The 23,737-nt window shown below is 37.6% G+C and overlaps 1 long non-coding RNA gene across 1 annotated transcript in view; it reads left to right on the forward strand.

The window, feature by feature from the left end:
* The first annotated feature begins 9,519 nt into the window (after positions 1-9,519).
* Positions 9,520-23,737, forward strand: part of LOC103162843 — a 36,983-nt gene continuing 22,765 nt past the window's right edge. Inside the window, exons 1-2 of the long non-coding RNA XR_003485223.2 lie at positions 9,520-9,554; positions 16,051-16,110. This is a non-coding gene — a long non-coding RNA (uncharacterized LOC103162843). The remainder of the gene's footprint in view (positions 9,555-16,050; positions 16,111-23,737) is intronic.

The following is a 23,737-nucleotide window of genomic DNA, read 5'->3' on the forward strand; positions in this document are numbered from 1 at the left end:
GAGGTAAAAAAGAAAGAGATGGGAGATGGAGAATTAAAGTAAAAATCAGATATAAATTCACTTTAGAGTTAGCATGACCAGATAAACTGATAAAAATAAGAACTAGGAGATTTCAGGACACACAACAAAATTTATACACACACACACACACACACACACACACACATATGCATGCATACATATATATCACACATACATACACAAACATACCCACGCATATACATACTTATATACCCACATAAATATAAATACACACATACACAAGCAACATACATGTACACATATACATACACACATGCATACACACATCTACATACATACAAATTTACACAACTACATACAAATGCAAAATACATCTACATACATACAAACACAAAGATACACATACACACATACACACACAAAAGTCACAAATACATACATGTATAGCTCATATATATGTATAAAATATAAACCTTTAGTAATCAAAACAGCATGGTCCTGGAATAAGGCAAATGAATTTAAATCATTGCTTTGGAAACCTCAGTGTGAATTTATTTTTCCTGCCTATGTAAGGTTAATTGACACTGACCACTTTGCCTTAGTGAGTGAAAGTGAGTCAGGGATGCATGCAGGTCTCTCCATCTTTTTACATGACTTTCAATGGAGATGAAGTTAATGATTTTCAGACTCTTTAACTAATGAGTTGATGTTTCCATTTTGTGCATACTCTTGTAAACTCCTCAGAAAACTTCTAACAGTTTGAGAAATTAATGGACTTCAAATTGCTACTCACCTAGGTATAAACATTAATAAGCAACCAGGTAGCCATGGAGATGGCTTACATTTGATTAATAAAATTATATTTCAAAAAAAAAACAAACTAGGTAAACATGCTAATAACATTACCTGTTAGATGAAGCTAGTAATTGTCTCCTCAATGACCCTCTTCCCAGTTCATCTTCACAATTTCCTTTCTTAGAGAAAACATGCCCTTACCAACTTTTAGGCTTAGTGTAAGTAACACTTATAAAGTTAAACACACAGACTCCTATTCACCCTCCTTCTGTGACTCTAAAATTGTCAGACAGTGAGGTTGAATGAATCCCTTTGTCTGAGTTCTTGCTTTTCATACCATGGAACTTTAAGGGCTTGTGGTAGATAGGCCACTTTCCAAGCACTGTTCAGCAGATAACAAGTGAGAATAGAATTATATTTCTTTTCTTTCATTCCAGAGATTCATTTATTGCTTAATAATTTAATATTTCTTTTCATTCCTTGTCAAGTTTGACTTTTTAATGATGTATTATTTTCTGTCAACCCAAATTGTATGAAATTATTCAAATTGTAGGGAAAGAATGTCCTAGAAACTTGGAAATGCAGACAAGATGAGTCACTACTCTCATCCACTCAGAGATGTTAATTGGACACTTTCTATGCTTCAGACTCTCTGGTGGGTCTCAAATTAGCACATGAAATGGAAGGTCCCCCACAGAGGAATTGACTGAGGAAAGAGGGATCACTGGGTACCTGGCAGAGCAAGGGTGTTCCCAATAGAAGGTACACTGATGTAGTTTGAAGATTGAGCTGCCTCAGTTGATTGAAAGGAAGGCTAGATAGGAGGGAGGGAGGAAGAATATATTGTTTTAGAACTGTAAAAAAGCATCATGAGCTACAGATCTCAGATAGGATATTCATCTCCTTAAAAAATTTGGAGACAGGGAGATATGAACACATAGCTATCTGGGCAAGCAAAACCAGAGTCTAGAGTATAACTAATATATTGACATGTTTCTATGGCTTGGGAGGTTAGCCTGAGGCTGTGAGACCCAGGCTAATGACTTGTACCACCTGACAGATACTCCAGTATCAAATTAAATAGACAGTCTTAGGTTCAGCATCATATTCTTATCTATGGCAAAATTTTTCAGTAATTTATGTATGGCATTTAAAACCTTTATGGGCACACTTACAATATATAAATGCCGCTCTAAAATTATGACCATGATTACTTTTCTAACCTTGTCTCTGAGCTGTTTCAAAAGCCATGATATGTAACTCTCAGAGAGAAATTCAATGGCATCTCTAAATTCCAAGAAGGAAAAACGGGAGAGACTTCAGAAAGTTTTTTCAGTCCAGCTGATGAATGGGAAGGAACCTCTGAATGTGTAGGGCATGAGAGCCTTCAAGACACACCTCCTCATGGTATGGAGTGTGCTAGTGAAAAGGATGTTCTCAAAAACAAAACAAACAAAAAACTGGCATGAAGTTCCTTTATTCACTCAGATTACATTTAAATTAAAATCATTCGTATAGACTTATGTTGGTATATTTAAATAAGAAATAAAATGGCATGTAAGAATACTATCTACTGTATGCAAAATTCTATATAAATGTGGTGTAATACTATTAAATATTTCAGTAAGATTTGTTTATAAATTCAGTTAACATGGCAGTAACATGAATAAGCTACCCACCTTAAAAACATTCATTCCACGGGAGAAAGAAAACTCACAAATACCTAATATTGCATCACTTTTAAATAATGCTGGAGCTGAGCTTGGCTTCCTTTAGAGCCACCTGCTTTATAGTTCTCAACAGTCTCACAGACAGCATTGTCTTGATATTTTTAAATCAAAGGAAATGATATAAATGTATTAAAAACAAATACAGAAATGGGCACAGATCACAAGAGTTTAGCAAAATGAATTCACAAAATAAAAAACAAATCATTTATTTTAAATGTCGAGTCAGAGAAATGTAAGAATACTATGGCAAAAGCAAGAAGACAGAGCCACTTTTTCAATTCTAACACTGCTGATTACATTTGACATATGCACAAGAGCTCCTACTGTTACGATAAAATTTCCGCCAAAAGCCTCCTGAGCCCCACCGCCATGTGTGAGCTTTATGCCAGCCACCTGCCTGAGTTAGGGCCCAAATATTAGGCCCAAATGAATACGCAGAAACCTGTATTGGGTTCAAAGCTGCTTGGCCAATGACTAGGACTTCTCTTCTGTTAGCTCAGTCTTAATTATCATAAATTTATATAAGACTTATCGGATGCCTTATTGGTGTCCCTCTTTGCCAGTGGCTCACATCCTGCCACTGGAGGAGACAAACGGGGAAAAAAGGGACCCTTCCTGTTTCTCCTTCGTTTAAATATGAGTCTCCTTACTATGTCATTTCCTGTCTGGATCATCACTTCTCTACTACATTTCCCAAAATCCTCTTTGACTTCTAGTCCCGTCTAACTTGCTGTCTCATTGGCCAAACAGTATTTTATTTAACAATCAATAAGATAAACATACACAGAAGTACTTCTCCCATCACTCCTACATACATAATTTTCCTCCTGTTTCTTCCTTTTGCTGTGGTAAATTATGCTTAGCTTAGTTTCATTACATGAGTATTTAATAATCTATATTTGTTTTGTTCTATCCTAAATCACTGATTTGGTTTTCATATCAATAGATAGTGAATTAAAGTTTCTGCTCCACTGGATCCTTGCAAATATTGTGAATGTTAGTTTATATCTGCTTAACCCGATACAGGCATATAGTGGAACCACTTTAGTTTAAATTTTCATTTACTTGATGACTACAAATGCTGAGTGAACCTAATCCACATTGGTCCCATCACAGCAGTGTCTCTGTTTGGAGAGCATGTTAGATGTGAAGAATCTGAGGTCTCATCCTAGACTTGCCAAACAACAGATTCAATTTTAAACTATACCCTGCTGTGGTTCAAGTGCATGCCTCACAAGTTTGAAGTCTTGAGTTGGATTCTAGCATGCCATGCAGATAAAAAGCCAGGTGTGGTGACACATGCTTGTATTCCCAATGGTGTGGAGGCAGAGACAGTGGATCCCTGGGACCCCTGATCAATTATCTTACTCTCTGGCAGCCTAGGTACCAGTGAGATACCCTGTCTCAAAAAACAAAGGAGATGGATCCTGAAGAACAACACACTTGGTTGAGCTCAGATCTCTACACTCACACACACACACACACACACACACACACACACACACACTCAAAATACTCAGAAGTAACTATTAATTTATATAAATACCAATATATGAAACAATGATATACAGTATCTTTTTATGTACTAACTGGTAATTTGTATTCAGTATTTTTTTGCCAGAGACATCTACACAAGATAGAAGTTCATGTGTTTTCTTTAACCAAATATTTAAGTTATGAGGAAAACAAATTTACCTTAGTTTGTAGACAGAGAGACATGTCTGTAGTATCTGAGCAGGCAAACCCAGAGGCCGGGTGTTCAGTTAGTCATTGAAATATTGTTGGTGAGATTTGTGGGGTTGGCCTGAGGCTGTGAGACCTGAGATAATAACTTGTGCCACCTTCCAGACATTTCAGCACCAAACTGAATAGACATTCTTATGTACAGCATCATATTCTTATCTGTGGCAGAATTTTCAATAATTTATGTATGACATTTGCTGTAGGAATTTTGTCCATGCCATGCTTAAGAATAAGAAAATCACTCTAGTAGCAGGTTCTTAGCCTTGATAATGGTGCCAAGTATAAGTTTCACTAACTGGAATAGGACTTAAATCTAATCAGAAAATGGTTGGTGACTCCCATAACATTTGTGACACTATGGCAACTGTGGCTCATTTTATAAAATATTTACACAAACATAGACAGACACACATGTACACTATGTACACACATACACCACACACATATATATAGAGAAATACATACAGATACACACATACATACATAGACACACACACACACACACACACACACACACACACACACACACACACACACCTGTATTCCCAACACCTCACATTATAAAATATTCTAAAATAAAATACTGATACGGATTTTCCATTAACTACTTCGAAACTCCTATTCTCTCAAATTTTGGATTGATCTAATTCTGAAGGATTCTTCTGGTCACTCATAACTTCTTCATGACATTTCCTTCAAGCAGTGTCTCTTAATTTTTCGAAATGAAATTTGACATATGAATATCATTCCATCCTATCCATAAATGAGCATATAACTTGTCTTTTCACTAGATAATTCTTTTAGGTTAGTAGAACAGTGTCACATTGTCCTAACTTTATCCCAGTATACCTGTTTTTTGCAGAAATATCCCAATTCAACTTCCATCTTTTGTGATTTATTTAAATGATTTATTTTACATCCTGACAACAGTCTCCCATACATCCTCTCCTCTCACTTCCCTTCCCACCTCCCTTCCCCATCCATCCCTTCTTCTTAATTACTCAGAAAGGAGCAGGCCTTCAAAGGGTATCAACAAACATGGCATATCAAGCTGCCATAAGACCAAGCACCACCCTCTGAATTAATGCTGGGCAAGGCAATCCAATTGAAGGAACAGGTTCACAAGAGCCAGCCAAAGCACCAGGGACAGTTCCTGCTCCCAGCTCCAGGAGTCCCACAAATAGACCAAGCCACACAACACAACTGTCACATATAAGCAGAGGGCCTGGGTGGATCCCATGCAGGTTCCCAGTTGTTGGTTCAGACTCCATGAGTTCTCATGAGCCAGGCTAGCTATTTCTGTGGTTTTTTTTCCCAATGTCCCTGCTCCCAGATTCCAACAATCCCTCTACCATCTCCTCAGCATGACTCCTTGAACAGAACCCAAAGTTTGGCCATGAGTCTCTGAACCTGTCTCCATCAATCACCAGATGAAAGCTAACTGATGACAACTGGGGTAGTCACCAATCCAATGATAGGGGATGGACAGTTCTGGCTATGCATCCACTTCTGCTAGAAGTCTTACAGAGGGCCATTCTTACAGACTCCTGGAGGTTTCTCTTGCATCAGGATTCTACCTGATTGTGTAAATCCCACTGTTCTAGTCTCAGTACACTTTCAGTACTCTCCCCTTCCACCCAGTCCCCAGCCCAATCCCTCAATTTCTTATGCCCACCTGCCTCCGGTTCACCCAGGAGATCTCCTCTATCTCCTCTTTCTATGGAGACCCATGTTTCCCCTATAGAGCACTCCTTGTTACCTAGTCTTTCTGGGTCTGTGGATTGTACTATGGTTATCCTTTACTTTGCAGTTATTAACCACATACAAGTGAATATATATCACGCTTGTCTTTCTGGGTCTGGGCTACCTCACTTGGGTGATTTTTTAATCTAATTCTATACCTTTGCCTTCAAATTTGCTGGTGCCATTGTTTTTAACAGTTGAGTAATACTCCATTGTGTAGTTATACCACATTCTCTTTATCCATTCTTCAGTTAAGGGGCATCTAGGTTGTTTACTGGCTCTGGATATTATGAATAAAGCGTCAATGAACATAGTTGAGTGACTTTCTTTGTGGTATGATTGAGTTTCCTTTGGTATATGTCCCAGAGTGATATTGCTGGGTCTTGATGTAGGATGATTCCCAATTTTCGGAAAAATTGATTTCTAAACTGGCTGTACAATTTGCACTACTGGCAGTGATGGAGGAGTATTCCTCTTACTCTACATCCTCTCCAGCATAAGCTTTCATTGGTGTTTTTGATCTTAGGCATTCCCACGGGTGTAATGTGGAATTTCAATGTTGTTTTGATTTCCATCTCCCTAATGTCTAACAATGATGAACATTTCTTTAAGTGTTTTTTAACATTTGAGATTTTTTTCTGTTAAGAATTCTCTATTTAGGTCAGAACCCTATCTTTTAATTGGATTATTTGTTATTTGATATCTAGTTTCTTAGATTCTTTATGTATTTTAGATATCATCCTTCTTTCAGATGTGGAGTTGGTGAAGAACTTTTCCCATTCAGTGGGCTGCTGAGAAGATGGAGCACAGTAAATAATCAAACTGAGAGCTGAAAACAATAAAATGGGAACAAAGAGAACAATACAGAGAATCAATGAAACAAAGAGTTGGTTCTTTGAGAAAATCAACAAGCTAGACAAACCATTAAGCAGACTAACTAAAAGGCAGAGCGAGAATATTCAAGTTAACAACATCAGAATAGAAAATGGGAACATAACAGTAGACATTGAGGAAACCCGGACATTCGTTAGGTCATACTTCAAAACCCATACTCCTCAAGATTGAAAAATATAAAAGAAAAGGACAAATTTCTTGATAGATACAATATGACAAAATTAAACTAAGAACAGATACATAATTTAAACAGACCTATAACCCCTTGGGAAATAGTCACTAAAAGTCTCTCAATCAAGAAAAGCCCAGATGATTACCACACAGAACTCTACTAGATCTTCAAAGAAGAGCTAATACCACTAATTATTCCAAAATTAATACTCCTCAAATTATTCCATAAAACAGAAAAAGAAGGAAAATTGCTAAATTATTTTTATGAGGTTAACAGCTGCCCTGAAGCCCAAATCACACAAAGAATGAGATTACAGACCAATTTCCCTCAAGAACATTGATGTAAAAATACAAAATAAATTTTTTAGTTGTTAGCCTTGCTTTTAATGGCTGAGCCATCTCTCCAGCCCAACTGAGAAACAACCTAGATGCCCCTCAACTGAAGAATTGATAAACAAAATGTGGTACATTTACACAATGGAGTACTACTCAGTGGGAAAAAAACAATGGAATCTTGAATTTCTCAGGAAAATGGATGAAACAAGTAGAAACCATCCTGAGTGAGGTAACCCAGTCACAAAAAGACAAACATGGTATTTACTCACTCATATATGGATTTTTTACATAGAGCAAAGAATTACCAGTCTATAATCCTTACTTCCAGAGAAGCTAGGAAACAAAGAGGACCCTAAGAGGGACATATAGGTTCCCCTGGATAACAGGAAAGGGACAAGATCACCAGAGCAAATTGGGAGCATCGGGGAAGGGAGAAGGAGTTAGGAGATATCAAAGGGGAGAAAAGGAGGGGGGAGGACACGAGGAAGTAGGAAGATTATGCATGTCACCGGTATACCACACAATCCTACGGGACAAACAGTGGTTGAGAGATCTAAAAAGAACACTAAAGGAGATGCTCAACAAACAAGCTTGGAAGTCTAAACCCCCCAATTATAGGTTGCATAATGCTTTATAAACTTTCTTAATGCCAATGAAAAAGGACAAACAGCTGCAGAAAGACACTGGACTACGGGGAAAAAACTGCTGAACTCAATCAGCCAGCATTCTTCACAGATGTACTAACCTCTGTATGGAAACCAAGACATGTGTTATGATGGGGTAGGGGTTTTGCATTGGTTTCCACAGGAAAAGAAAAACTTTGGATTCCATCAAAGTTGGTCAAGATTCGAGTTGAAAAGGAAAAACCCCTCGACAAGGAGAAATGACAGGTATTCTACTAAGGTATATCTCATAAACTAAATAGACATCTCCCAAAGGAAAGGGAAGTGGTTTTCTCTTATCTTCAGGAAAACTCATTTACAGAAGGCAAAGGACACTGCATGGGTAGATACTTAAGATGAGAAGGTAGCTATAACTGCCAAAAAAAAAAAAAAAGGAACATGCCATACAATAAACTTTACAGCTGTCTCTCAGAGAACTCTATTTCTCTTTTTCTAGTCCCTATTCAATTAAATCAATGCTGGATTTAGAGGTGGATTTGGCTTTCCTCCTCTAAAATCCAAGCATGTTATTTAACTAAACTTTAGAGTTTCTGTATTGTATCAAGAAGCCAATTGATGTAATACAGAATAAAAGAAGAATTTGGGGACTATCTGTCTTTCTTGGCTCTTTCTTTCAAGGTGTACACCCTCTCATAATTGTTATGTTCCCAAGGTTGCCTTCCCCAACACGTGTACATACACAAGTAAACATTTCTCTGCTAACTGTTTATGTTTGAGTCCCACACAGCCAATGAAGACCTGCCTGACAGCGATCCCTGGACACTCTGGAAAGAAAATGGGCCACACATCCTTGACTGCACTGGATCCAACTTGCTCCATTTCAACTGACACTCCGGCCAAAGCTTCAGGTACTGATTTCAATCAAGTTGAGGATTTCAGGCGAGATCTTCAATCAAGCAAATCTCATCTAACATGGACTAGATACAATCCATTCAAGACTTTTACTATACTAACATTTTTTCCTACCCCACAAGGCTGTCATCATCCCATTTCAGCAGGAAGTAACTTGGAGAATGCTATGTCCCCTTTCCCCCGTTGTTGTCACTTAGAATAGTGTATATACCTAGTTAGGGATAGCTTCCTATTGTTTATTGTTGGGATTGGAAGGAGGTGTTCAGGCTTGAACACCTCTTTCAGATGACTTTAGGATTTAGTTAAAATAGATAGCTATGATGTGACATAAGCAAATTGTTGTATCTTCTTATATTTCACCTTTATGATTGTTAATTTTGGATACTTTACACTGTTAAGTCTTAATCCACTTTTAGACTAAAAGGGGAATTGTAGGGGAAGCAGTAGCCATGCCTAATAGGGCTGACTACAGGTGCATCTGTGTCTGACCACTCCTGCAAGGGCGTGGTCAGGGTGATGTAGAGTGAGAGTTTCAGGTGGCTGGGTTTCGCTTTCAGTTTCACTTTCAGTTTTCTTTCCGGCTTGCTGTACAGACTGCTGTCATGCCGGCTGGCTAGGCTGCTCTGTAAGTAAGGATTTTCCCTATTAAATACCCCTATATTTCTATCTGGCTCCATAGTGGTAATTTTCCACTTTAGGAGAATAGAGGAGAGCAAGAAAAGAGATACTTAATAGAGGGAGCCATTATAGGTTTAAAGAGAATCTGGACACTAGGGAAATGTCCAGAAATCTACAAGGATGACTCCAACTAGGAATCTAAGCAATAGTGGAGAGGCTACCTTAAATACCTTTCCCCTATAATGAGATTGATAACTACTTTATATGCTAGCCTAGAGCCTTCATCTAGTAGCTGATAGAAGTGGAAGTAGAGATTCAAAGCTGAGCACTGAGCTGAATTACTAGAATCCAGTGCAGAGTAAAACGTGATGAGCAAAGGGGTCAAGACCAGGCTGAAGAAACCCACAGAAATAGCTGACCTGAACAAGGGGAACTCATGGTCTCCAGACTCACAGCTAGGGAACCAGCATATGACCAGGCCCCTCTGAATGTGAGTGTCAGTTAGGAGGCCTGCACAGTCTATGGGGCCTTTGGTAGTGAAACAGTATTTATCCCTAGTGTACAAATGGATTTGAGTGCCCATTCCCCGTAGAGGATTCTCTCTTAGCCTAGAAACATGGGGGAGGGCTTAGGCCCTGTGCAAAATATTGTGAAAGACTTTGATGATCCCCCCCCCAATGGAAGGCCTCACCCTCCCTGGGGAGCAGAAGGGGGATTAGATGGTGGTTGGGAGGGATGGGAGAGAGGGAGGGAGAGGGAACTGAGATTGATATGTAAAATAAGATTGTTTCTAATTTAAATTACAAATAATCTAAAAAATACTCAATGAAATACTGACAAGCTGAATCCAATAACACATTAAAGAAATGATCCACTATGATCTAGTAGGCTTCCACAGATGCAGGAATGGTTCAATATATGAAAATCTGCTGATATAAGCAAACTGCACTATATAAGCAAACTGCAAATATGCACTATATAAGCAAACTGAAAGAAAAGAATAGCACATCACCATCTTATTTGATGCTTAAAAAGAAACTTTTGACACAATCCAACACCCCTTCATGATAAAAGTCTTGGAGAGATCAGGGGTACAAGGAATATACCTAAATATAATAAAAGAAATACAGAAAAAGCCAACAGCCAACATCAAGTTGAAAGGATTCAAAGCAATTCCACTAAAATCAGGAACAAGTATGTCTACTCTCTACATATCTATTCAGTATAGCATTTGAACTTTTAGCTAGAGCAATTGGACAACTAAAAGAGATCAAGGGGATACATACTAGAAAGAAAGAAGTCAAAGTATTGATATTTGCAGATGATATGACAGTATACATAATTAACTCTAAAAATTCTTTCAGGGAACTCCCACAACTGATAAACACTTTTAGCGAAGTAACTGGATACAAGATTAAATTTTTAAAAAGTAGCTGTCTTATACCCAAATGGAAAAAAAATCACAGAAACAATCCTCTTCAAATTAGCCATAAACTATCTTATAAAATTCTTTATAGAGATTCAAAGAACAATACTCAACTTCATATGGAAAAACATAAAACCCAGGATATCAGTCCTGTACAATAAAGGAACTGCCAGAAGTATCACCATCCCTTATCTCAAGATATATTACAGAATTATAGTAATGTGGGATTGGCCATAAAAACAGATTCCTTGATCAATGGAATCAAATGAAAGAACTGAACATAAATCCAGACAACTATGGACACTTAATTTTTGACAAAGAAGTCAAAACTATACATGAAAAAAAGAAAGCATCTTCAAGAAATGTGCCGTTATAACTGGTTGTTGGCATATAGAAGAATTCAAATAGATCTATATCACCCTGCACAAAATTCAAGTTGAAGTGGATCAAAGACTTTAATATAAATACAGATACACTGAACCTGATAGAAGAGAAATTGAAGAATAGCCTTGAACTCATTAGCACAGGAGACAGTGTCCTGAACAGAACACCAATAACAAAGACACTAAGACTGACAATCAATAAATGGGACTATTGCTGGAGGTTCCCTTTGTCCCACCAGTTTCCACCACTGCTTCAGCACAAATAAACACAGAGATGCTATATTAATTGTTAAACTGATGGCTGATGGCTAGGGCTTCTGATTGCTAGCTCTGACTTAATTATTAAACCATTTCTATAAATCTATGTATTTGTATGTGGTCTTGTCTTACTGGAGAATGCCCAGACCTGTTACTTCTGTGTAGTCTACATGACAACTCTTCTGGTGGGCTCCCTCTGCCTATCTTTCTCAGAATTCTCATTGTCTCTTAGTCCAACCTATCTTCCTGCCTCTTTGGCCAAACCGTGTTTTATTTATCAACCAATAAGAAAAACATATATACAGAAGGATATCCCCCCATCCAAGGACCTCATGAAACTGAAAAAAATTCAGTAAGGCAAAGGCCCATTGCAACCTCTCAAAAACTATTATTAGAAATAAAATTACATCATGAAATTTGCAGGCAAATGGACAGAGATAAAAAAAATCACCCTGAGTCAGGTAACCCAGACCTAGAAAGATAAACACGCTATGTACTCACTCATAAATGGATATTAGATGTAAAGCAATGGATAACCAGGCTGCAATCCATAGGCCCAGAGAATCTAGGTAACAAGGAGGACCCTAAGAAGGACACATGGATCTCCCTAGTAAGGACAAATACATAAGACCTCCTGGGTAAGCTGTGGGTGGGGAGTGGGTAGATCAGAGGCAATGGGGAATGAGAACATGAGAATGGGATAGTTGAGTTGGTGGAGGGATAGAGAGAGAGAACAATGAAAGTTATATCTTGATAGTGGGGTCCATTATGGGTTTGAAGAGGAACCTGATGCCAGAAAAATTCCCAGGAATCCACAAGGATGACCCCAGCTGATACTCTTAGCAATAGTGGAGAGGGTGACTACCCTAATTGTCATTATGGAACCTTCACCCAGTAACTGGTGGAAGCAGATGCAGGGATCCACAGCAAAGGACTAGACTGAGCTCCAGGAGTTTAGTTAAAGATTGAGCAAGGGGATATAAGATCATGACAGAGGAACCGACAGAGACAACAGACCTAAGCTAGTGGGAGTTCACACACTCTGGACCAATAGCTGAGGATCCTGCATAGAACCAACCTAGGCCCACTGAATGTGGGCGACAGTTGTGTGGTTTGGTCTGTTTGTGAGGCTACTGACAGTGGGACCAGGGTTTACCTTTGGTACTTGCGCTGGCTTTTTGGAGTCCATTCCCCATGGTGGGATGCCTTGCTCAGCTTTGATGGCAGAAGGGAAGGGCTTGCTCTTGCCTCGACTTCATATGTCTGGCTTTGTTGATTCCTGATGGGAAGCCTTACCCTTTCTGAGTAGTGGATAGGGGGTGGACAGGGAAAGTGGGTGGTGTGGGAGAAGGGGAGTGATGGGAAACTGTGGTAAGTATGTAAAATGAATAATTTAAAATGAAAAAGAAATACAAAATAGGTTCTGCCATAGAATTTGTTTTTCCTTTAAAATTGCTGATATTCTTTTTTCTGATACTGTCTTTCACAGCAACTGATCAAACTCAAGACAGCCTCCTACAGGGACAGTGTTGCAATATTTTGTTAGGCATAAATGACTGTCTAGACTGTTTACTTGCATAATATTTTCACAGTGCTACACCATAATTATAAAACAACATGAATTACATCAAAAGTTTAGGTTTACAGTTTATTATTAATGTTTATATAATTTGTGTGCTAGACAGGGTTTCCAGCATGAAGGATCATGAGCATACTAACTTTAGTATCTGAAATGGAACTCTGTACAACCTAGCCCTTTCTGTTGTTCTCTCTGAGAACACATATTTTGTATTGAGGGCTGCAGCATCATCTCTGTTTCACAATGAATAAATAATCAATTAATACAACATATCTTTTCATTCATTTGCAAGTGAATTTTGTTGACAGTGGATGGTAAGTTGGAGGTTCTCTCAATTGACAAAGAACCCAAGAGTGGTTTAAGTGTATCTCTATACAATGTCTCTATTAGTTGTTAGATGAAAAATAGGAAATTGTACAGTGAACAAACCAGATATCAGAATTACAGCCAATGAACGCATGTGTTACAGCCAATATAATTTTCTAAGAAACAAGCAACACTTTCCCGGTGTTATGCCAGTCAAAAAATATATATTGCAAATCTAATAATGTAGAAGAAACATCACAGAATTGTGAAACATCAGTAATTAAAAATAAAACGCAATTATAGTTTTTAAAATGTCAATGTCATAAAAAGAGCCAACACCATGGTAATAATGTTCCAGAATTTGAAGAGTCTACAAATTAAAAACTATGTGCTGAAGAGATAGCTCAGTAGTTAAGAATATCTGCAGCTCTTGAAGAGAAACTAAATTTGTTCTCAGCACCAAGTTCCAGTGGGTCACAAGTGCCTGTAACTCCAGCTCTTATAGATCACATGCCCCCTTCCAGCTTCCCCAAACACAGACTATGTCCCGAAAACAGACCCACCCACAGACATATGTAAAGATAAAACCAATCATAAAAATATAAAACATAATTTGGTAAAATACCTCTAAAATGTACTGTGACAAAAAAATGCTGAAGGTATTCATTCAAGGAAACACTGAAACACAGCTCATAGGTTGGATAAAAGTCATTTGAATACTATTAATTTCTTAAAGTTAATATCTGTGCTGTGCTTATATAAAAATGATGCAACATTCTTAGAAAATGCAAAGAAATATGTTGTAATAAGGAAACCTTCTTTAACTAGTCAAATGAAGCCAAAGCTAGTAAGGGTTAGGCCTGCATGCAGGGTTGTTCTCAGCATGAGCCTCCTTACAGTCCCTGTAAGACTGAAATGCCTTCAAGTTACATTTGATTACAACAGAAGCATAATGACGCTAAAACCCAAAGTATGTTCATTAAGTATCGGGTATATAACACAGTAACTACTTAAATAATATTATTTTAATTACTTATCATAACAGCTCTCTTAGGGCCTTGTATTGCCTTATTTCTACAAAGAAGGCATTTCTCCTTATGCAGTATTGAGTGGAAAGTAATTGGCAAATATTAAAACTTAAATAGAACAGAATATTTACATATAACTAATTAACATTTTGTTCTCTTAAATTATATCATTCAAGATTTTAGACCATTTGTTTCAGGGAGACACAGAGGAACACAAATACACACACACACACACACACACAGGCATATACATGGCACACATATACACACCTATGAAATTTTTCTATGTCATTTAAAAATAATTTCCTAAAATCTACAGTTCAGAATAAAAAGACCCTGACATACCAATATCTGTGACTCTCTGGTCTTTCTATTGTATTTTCCTTCTAGGACCTCATATTGAATTGCTTATTTCACTCCCCTGTGAGCAAAAGATACTCCTTTTCTAAGGTTCCAATCTCCAGTATTTTTACAATTGCTTGTGAACAAACCATCACAAAGAGTTGCCCAAACACACAAAGCTTACTCGTAGGAAAAAGTTCCAGTCATTGATGGGCCCAAGAGTCTCCTTATGGAGCTGATTCAAGACCATGTGACTAAGCACTACCAATGTCTCTCTGCTTTGTAATGCCATGGCTTTTGTGCAAAACAATGCTTGTATGAAAATAAAATGTTTCAGAAGAAAAGAGAGTTTTAAAGTGGTTTTCCTTGAGATTTAAGGAAATGGTTATTCAGAAATGTGTAAGAAACAAGAAAAATACATCCTCAGAATACCACTCTATGAACAAATAATAAAGCCAAAATCACTTACAGTAATTTTCATTGAATATTCTAGTTGCATGCAGCCAGAAATTGCCTTGAAGAAATCACTATATGGATAAATTTGAATGGGTCACAAGTTTCTGGTAGCAGGCACATGCACAACAAATAGTTTCCACACTACCATACTACAGTAATTAAATCAAATTGATGTCTTTAAATTTTACCGTACTGATATATTTTTGGCAAAATAATAATAATATTTTTTACATCACTATAGTTTTTATAAGTTTGTCATAAAATAACAATAAGCTTTAAAAACTTCATTGTGTACATGATATTAGGAATGAGAAACTGAGTATAGTCTTGGGAATGAGGACCCTGGGAAAGGGATGGTCAATATGTTGTATTCCTGTGCCTTGTCACGTGTTATTTTCTGCTTCATTTTCATGTTTCAACACAAACCAAGCCACCTGCTCTTCTCCAGGACACATAGATTACTGGGGAGTATGCAGTTCTGGCTGTTTATTCTTTTGGGTTGAAATTTGTTTTGTTTGTTTGGTGCTTATATCAATACTTTTGTGCTTTTGTTTTAATGTAATCTTTGTATTCCTGGGTGTGTGAATTTTTAATTATGAATTTTCACAAGCTTCTATAGGTATTTTATTTCCATTAGATTATTCTAGAAAACTCCTTTTGCCAGTTTTATTTTCCATTATCCAGTTGTTCTACACAGTCTTATTCTTTGCCTTCTTGCTTTGCAGGGAACCTGGGATATTGTAATAGTTGCAGAAATGAAGTAACATCCATGGATATGCATAAAGGTAAATGCAGATGGTCTCTGTTTGCCACCCTGAATCTGAACATAATAAGTCTAAACAAACAGTAGTTGGTTCCAGAGGTCCTTGCATACAAGCTGTCTCTTTGTATCAAATATCTGTAAAAGGACACAACCCTGGACTCACTGCTAACTTTCTCTAGTAATCTTTTAAAGTCTCTCATATATTTCCTAAGCTGACATGCAGACTCTTCATAAAATTCTATAGTCCTTTCTCTTTTTGCTTCTGCAGGCTCAGTGTCAGATTCCAAACACAGGTGCTCAATTCTTCACATAAGGACCTTTTAGTCACACAGTTCTTGCTGTATCTCCCACTGGACTACTTACAGCACAACCAAAACATGTGTTATAGACATTCAGACTTCATAAACCCTCTTCAAAGGTCTACTTCATTGAGAATAATACTTTGTTATTAGTAGATGTTTTCTATTTCCATGAATAGGAGCATGTATGTACTTTTCTTGTTGAGTACAGGTTTGGTCATTCACATTTTATTTTACCCAATGAATTATGTGTTGCTTGTGTCATTTCTAGGTAACAATGTTAAGAGCCACCAAAGGGAGGAATTCACAGGGCACATTTATCCTTCTTGCAATACCCTAGACAATGTTTCTAAGCATGAGTGTACGGACACCTTGCTGTGCATTATCCATAAAGATTTGGAGACCCAGGGATTTACAGTGTAATAAAGCATCACTAGATCAACATATTCAACTGTCTTTCTGCTCTTTTGATGCTAGTATTAGTGTTTGCAAGTGACTGGGAGAGTAAACACCAAAGAAATACAGATAAAGGGGGTTTTATAGATGGTGAAATGGAAAAGAACAACGGCAGCTGAAAGAGCCAACTGGAGTTTGGTTCCTAGCTCCCAAGATTGGCATTTCAAAACTTGCAATAACTCCAGACTCAGAGAAATCCACTGCCCTCTTCTGGCCTCTCTCTGAGCAGCTGTATGCACATGTATATACACACTGATGCAGATGCAGACACACACAAGTAAAAACTTTGAAATGATATTTTAAAAGAAATAAATTTGTAGGCAAGTACATAATTACCTCTAATGGAGAAAAATGGACAGTTGTCCTTGTTGTAGGAATGTGCTTCTTTTGGGTATATGCCTAAGAGTGGAATTGCTGGATCTTGTGGTAGACTGATTCCCATGTTCCTGAAGAAACACCATACAGATTTCCAAAGTGGCTGTATGAGTTGGCACTCCCACCAGCAGTGGAGGAGTGTTCCCCTTTCTCCACATCCTCTCCAGCATAAATTTTCCTTGGTGTTTTTGATTTTAGCCATTATGACAGGAGTAAGATGGTATCTCAGAGTTGTTTTAATTTGCATTTCCCTAATGGCTAAGGATGTTGGACACTTTCTTATGTGTCTTTCAGCCATTTTAGATTCCTCTATTGAGAATTCTCTATTTAGTTCTGTATCCCACTTTTTAATTGGATTATTTGGTGTTTTGGAGACTAGCTTCATGAGTTCTTTGTAAATTCTGGAGATTAGCCCTCTGTCAGAGTTCATAACAGCATTACTTATAATAGTCAGAACCTGGAAACAGCCTAGATGCCCCTCAACTGAAGAATGGATAGAGAAAATGCAGTACATTTACACAATGGAGTACTACTCAGCAGGGAAAAATAAGCAATGGAATCTTGAAATTCGCAGGCAAGTGGATGGAACTAGAAGAAACCATTCTGAGAGAGGTAACCCAGTCACAAAAAGACAGGCATTGTATGTTCTCACTTATATGTGGATTTTGGACATAAAGTAAAGGATTGCCAGCCTGTAGCCCAGGTGGCAAGAGAGGCTGGTAAACAAAGAGGGCCCTAAGAGAGACATACATGGTCTCCAGGAGAAGGCGAATAGGACAAGATCTATTCTTGAGCAAATTGGGAGCATGGGGAGGGAGGGAGAGGGAATTAGGAGAATGAGAATGGGAGAAGAAGAGGGGTGAGGAAGACATGATGGTACATGGAGTTTGAGTTGGGGAAAGAACAGAAGAGAGCAAGATAAGAGATAATATAATAGAGGGAGACATTATAAGTTCAAAGAGAAATCAGACACTAGGCAAATGTCTGGAGAGCTACAAAGATGATACCAACTAACAATGTAAGCAACAGAGGAGAGGCTACCTTAAATGTCCTCTCCTGATAATAAGGTTGATGGCTAATTCATATGCCATCATACAGCCTTCATCCAGCAGCTGGTGGAAGTAGAAACAGACACCACAGTTAAACTATAAACTGAACTGAAATCCAGATGCAGAGAAGGAGGAGTGTTAAGCAAAGGGGTCCATACTAGGCTAGTGAAACCCATAGAAACAGCTGACCTGATCAAGGAAAACCTCTTGGCCCCCAGATTGATAGCTGGTAAACCAGGATGGGACTGATCCAGACCCCCTGAACCTGGGTGTCAGTGAGGAGACCTTGGAAATCTATGGGGACTCTTATAGTGGATCAGTACTTATCACTACCATAGGAATGGACTTTAGGAGCCATCCCACATGGAGGGATACTCCCTAAGTATAGACACAAGGGGGTTGGCCTAGGCACTTTCCCAAAGAATATGGCAGATTTTGAAGACCCCTATGGAAGGCCTCACCCTCCCTGGGGAGCAGAATGGGTATAGGATAGGTAGGGTGTTATTTGGGGGGAAGGGAAGGGTGGGAGGGAGAGGGACCTGGGATTGACATATAAAATAATTTCCTTTCTAATAAAAAAAGAAAAAAAAGAAAAAGCCAATAAATAAATAAATAAATAAGAAAATTGGGAAATATTAAGGAATCAATTAAACAACATAAGTTGTTGCTGCATTGGTAATAGAAATCCATAATATAATAAAGGAGTCTGTAGCTTTTGTGGAGGAAATTAGGAAGATATTATCAGGGAGGTCAAACTTATATCAATTAAATAAGATAATCTGCTAGAAGACACTTAGCAATCCCTCACATGTTGTAATATAGGAAATCAACAATGACAAGCATGACAGATGCACACAGTTGCTGTTGTCTTTAGACAGACTATTGTTTTTGGATTAGGTTCTTAGACATGAAAACTCCAGGAGAACACAGTTGAACCATAAATAAATAAGACACACAGCAAGCAGGTTCATGTAGCTGAAGCTGCCAAGGTAGATCAAATGGGGGATTCATTTTCTATTACTGCTATAACAACACATCGCATGCCTCACAACTTAAAATGATACAGACCTATATGATCTTACAGTTATGGAGGTCAGAGATCCAACAGAAATTTCAGCACACTAAATTCAAGGGGTTTGGAGAGTGGCAGTCTCTTCAGGACACTTGGGGAAAGTCTCAGTTCTTTTACTTTTCAAGTATTAGAAGTGGAAATCTGTGTTTCCTTTAATTCTTGATATTTAAAGCAAGCAAAGTTGGTTGGATCCGTTCCATTCTATTTATGGACTCTAACCTCCAAAACATCTTTTCCTTCCTCTTATTGCATGGGGCCTACTTAGTAATACAGGTAAATCTACTATTGTAAGACATGCTGATCGACAACTATCAATACATGCGTAATCTTGATTTCTCTTTACTGTGCAAGTGAGAATGCTAAAGAACCCCTGAATAATGTTGTAGTTTTAGAAAGGACTTGTTGTGATTACCACAGGAGACAACCTGCCTTCCAGTCATAATAAGACTGAGGAATCATCAGCTTCCAGGAGACAAGAGGAAATCAGATGTTTCAAAAACCGACAGCAATGCCCTCACCCCTATTTGTCAAGGTGGCTCTTTAATCCCAGATAAAGCACAGCACAGATCTACATCATTTGCTTTACAGATATGAACACTCATGTGAATTTCTACACGTGGCTCTTGCACAACCTTTATTTATGGCATAGTGACTGAATACTCAACTTTTGTTATTTGTGGATCTTTGCCTTTGAAAGCATCTGCATGGCTTTCATCTCTCCAGAGTGCTAAGGGCTTTATGCAAAAAAAAAATTATAAGGGTTACTGGTACTTTCAGAGTGTTGCAGCCAACTGGAAATTAAAAGCTTCCCTCTCAACCTCTACTTCACCTTCTGAAGCAACCTGAAGACATATAATATGGGGTCTGACATCAGGGAATGACAGCAGGTAGAAAGCTCTGCAAAACTATTAAATGCTATCATTGTAGTCTATTTCTGAAAATATTGACAACAAAGAAATATTATTAACTATCACTAGCTGCAATTCCCAGAAAGAAGGCAATGACCAGGAAGGGATCGGTGTGTAAATGAATGCATATTTACATCAAGAGAAGTCATTTCACAAATCAAAACAAAGGCTGCCTTAAACTTCTCCTTGATAAATGGTCTTGGCAGCTTCCAAATAAAACTCTTTTATTAATAATACATAGGAAAACTGAAGACAGAAGGGGGAAATAGTGTTGGCCTCTCAGAAACCAACTTTCCTATCTAGGCCATGAAAATGCAATGCTATATCTGATCAAATCTGTTCCTGAAAAGAATCTGAAATATGTCCTAGGTATTGGCAGAAAGTCTTTACTTGGCCAATGTAAGCACTCCCATGCTGCTTACACAGACATCTCTGGAGCTTAATTGTTGTCCTTGAGGTATATCTTAAAGATAATTGTATGTTCCATGATGTACCATGTGCACAGTGTACCAGGTGAAATCCAAATTATTGCATAACATAGGAAACCCAAATACTTTGTACAGAGTGAGAACATCTATTTAGTTGACATTGTATTTATCTAGACCCTGCTTGTCTTTTACAATAGAGAATTCTATCCGATTTTGTGTCTTGGAGAAGAGTTGTATAATACCTTCCAAAGTTTATTTGCATTGCTTGATTGTTTTTGTAAGAATCCTCCTTCTGTTTCTACTTATTTTTCTGAATTTGTTTCTGTTCATACTAAATTTAGTTATATATTGGCAAGCCCATTAAAAATTCACTTTTCCTTTATTCATTTTTCCTTTTTTAACATACTATGTTTGCACATTAAAATTCCTGTCTACAATCATCTTTGAAGCACAGATGAGCATGCTGAAGAAAAATTAATGAAGTGATCTTATGTGCTACTACATATGTGCTACTATTTCACAGAAAAAAGGTGATAGTAGGACAACTGAAGGAAAGCTTTTGAATGAAATATTTTTTAAATGCAAGAATGTACAGATCACAGAGCAGGAAGAGACTTTGTTCTCTTTTGCCAACTCCCATCACCGTTCCTCATTTGCTAAAAGCACTGCATCATTAGTTTCCCAAAACCATTGATAACTTTCCTCTCTGTTACATGAGATCAGAATTCCACTAAGCCAGAAAGGAGAAAGTCAATGTATTTAAATAGCATAGGATTCATTTTAATTTGCATTCTTGTGCCATTGGGTGCAGTAGTGACTGCTTGTATTCTCAGTATTTTGGAGCTGCGGTAGGAGAATCATGATTTCCAGTCTAGCCTGTACTACAGGGTGAAATCCTATTTCTCATCTATCTATCCATCTACCCTCTCCCCTTATATGTGTGCTTGTGTGTGTATGTCCATGTATTAAGATGTACCCGTATTTACATAGAAAATTAACTTATATGTTCATACTATAGTTTGAATACAACAAAAATAATCTGAATGAGTAGAATTATGCACATCTCTACCTTGCATAAAAAGAAATCTATTGTTCTTTTCCTTTGCTTTCTCAAATTTTCTTTCTTGCTTATATTAATTAAACTTCTGCTTTGACTTTGGAGTTCCTGTGGTCAAGGAAAGGGAGGGAAAAGAGGACATTCAATAGATCCAAATCTTGACAAGTCCTGTATGAAGAAATGGAGGCTACTCTTCTGCCTAGCCAGTTTCAAGTTGTGAGAATCTGTACCCCAGTAACCACACAGCTGCAGAGACAGAGAACAACAATGGGCCAATCAAGCACTTGAGAAAGACCCTTATTTCACCTTGGAAAAATATTTTATGTAATTGATTTCTTGTGCCAGTACTTTCTGCGAAAATCATTGTATCCCAGTTTTATTTATCCTGAAATACAAACTTCATCTGCAACCTGTGGTATGCTGTTACTCCAACAAAATTCATCTTTCTTTTTCCATATAAATTACTCAGTTCTCTGAAGAAAAGATAACATCTCTGAAGACTAACCTTAGACATGAAGGGGATCTCTTTAAGACACCTTCCATGATTTGTACAGCAACAGCAATACAACATAAGATATACTGAGCATCCCTGAGACACTAATGAGGCATTGAAAGCACATAGAAACAGTGTCCTTCTCTAAATGCAAAATCAACAGCTAACAGAGACACCAGCCAGAAATGTATCCTTCTTAGCAGAAGGGACCAAAGTTATTTCTGTCACTTATAGTAACATCACGTTAAGTGAGAAAAAATTACACAAAAATGCTCAGATTAAGAAACAAGCCCTTATTCAGGGTCATGCCCTCCAAACTGTATGGTACATCAAATATAGCCATCAATCATCCACCATAGATTCCCATTCATTGTAACATCCTCTGGTTATATCTTTTGTATTGACTATTGTATGCAAATAAATCATGACTAGTTTCAGCCACAATCCTGACAGATACAGTAAAGTCAGAGTGGAAAAATGTTGCCAATAATATGTATGGAAGTTGGTTATGATATGATCTGGAGTCTAAAACCAGAGACTCTGAAGTCAGACCAGAGCTTGGTTTGTTCTGAAAGGGAGTACAACTCCATTAGAAGATAGATAGGAATTGTATACTTAATAACATTTCCAGTGTAAGCATGTTGCAGACTGCACTGGGTTCTTTGAAATTTTCATCTTAATCTAGGAATAGTCTCTGCTTACTTGCTTTTCAACCATTATCACAGCTCCCACTTTCTCCTTCATATACATATACAATTCAAGTCAAATGTCACAACCTCTAGTGATTTTGTGAGTTTCCATGTCACAGCACATTGTACTACCATTCTTTTTCAGGCAATGGTTTAAACTCTCCTTCCAAAAATGCACTGATAATAATCTTATCTGATATAATGTTTTATTTAGTCTTGGTTCTGAATATCTACAAGATATGGGGACCTCACAATGAGCATTGTAACTGCTTCTTCCCATGCTTCCTCCCATTCATGCAGACATTCCACACAGCAAGCAAAACATTGGCTTATTGAAGATAAGAGTACGTGACTTTCAATAGAGAAAAGCTGATTGTGTAGCTGTATAATAGGGTTCACAAAGGTTCAAAGTTAAAAGGAAAGAAATTAAACATGTTGTTCAGTAAGACGACTGAGAGAATAATAGAGACAGGAGCACCTGCAGCTGGATAAGCAGTCAGGGTCGGCAGATGGGACAAGGAATCTTTCTATTAAAATAATCACTTAGCAAATGGATGCCTGCAAGTTCCCCACAACTAAGATATGAAAACATGATGGCAACAAAAAAATAAATAAAATAAAATAATGACCCTACCACATGTAAACAAAGTAGCTACTCTCTAGAAAGGAAAAACCAATGGGAAATGAAAAGAATGACAACACTTCAGTGAAGGTAGATGACTCAAGTGTTCAGAAACCAACTTTTCCATTTACAAAAGGTGCTTTTATTTCTACCAAATCAAAAATACCCAAGGTTCCAACAAAAAAGATTTATTTTTTTAAC

This window comes from Cricetulus griseus, chromosome 4, assembly GCF_003668045.3.
Source record: "Cricetulus griseus strain 17A/GY chromosome 4, alternate assembly CriGri-PICRH-1.0, whole genome shotgun sequence".
Taxonomy (NCBI): domain Eukaryota; kingdom Metazoa; phylum Chordata; class Mammalia; order Rodentia; family Cricetidae; genus Cricetulus; species Cricetulus griseus.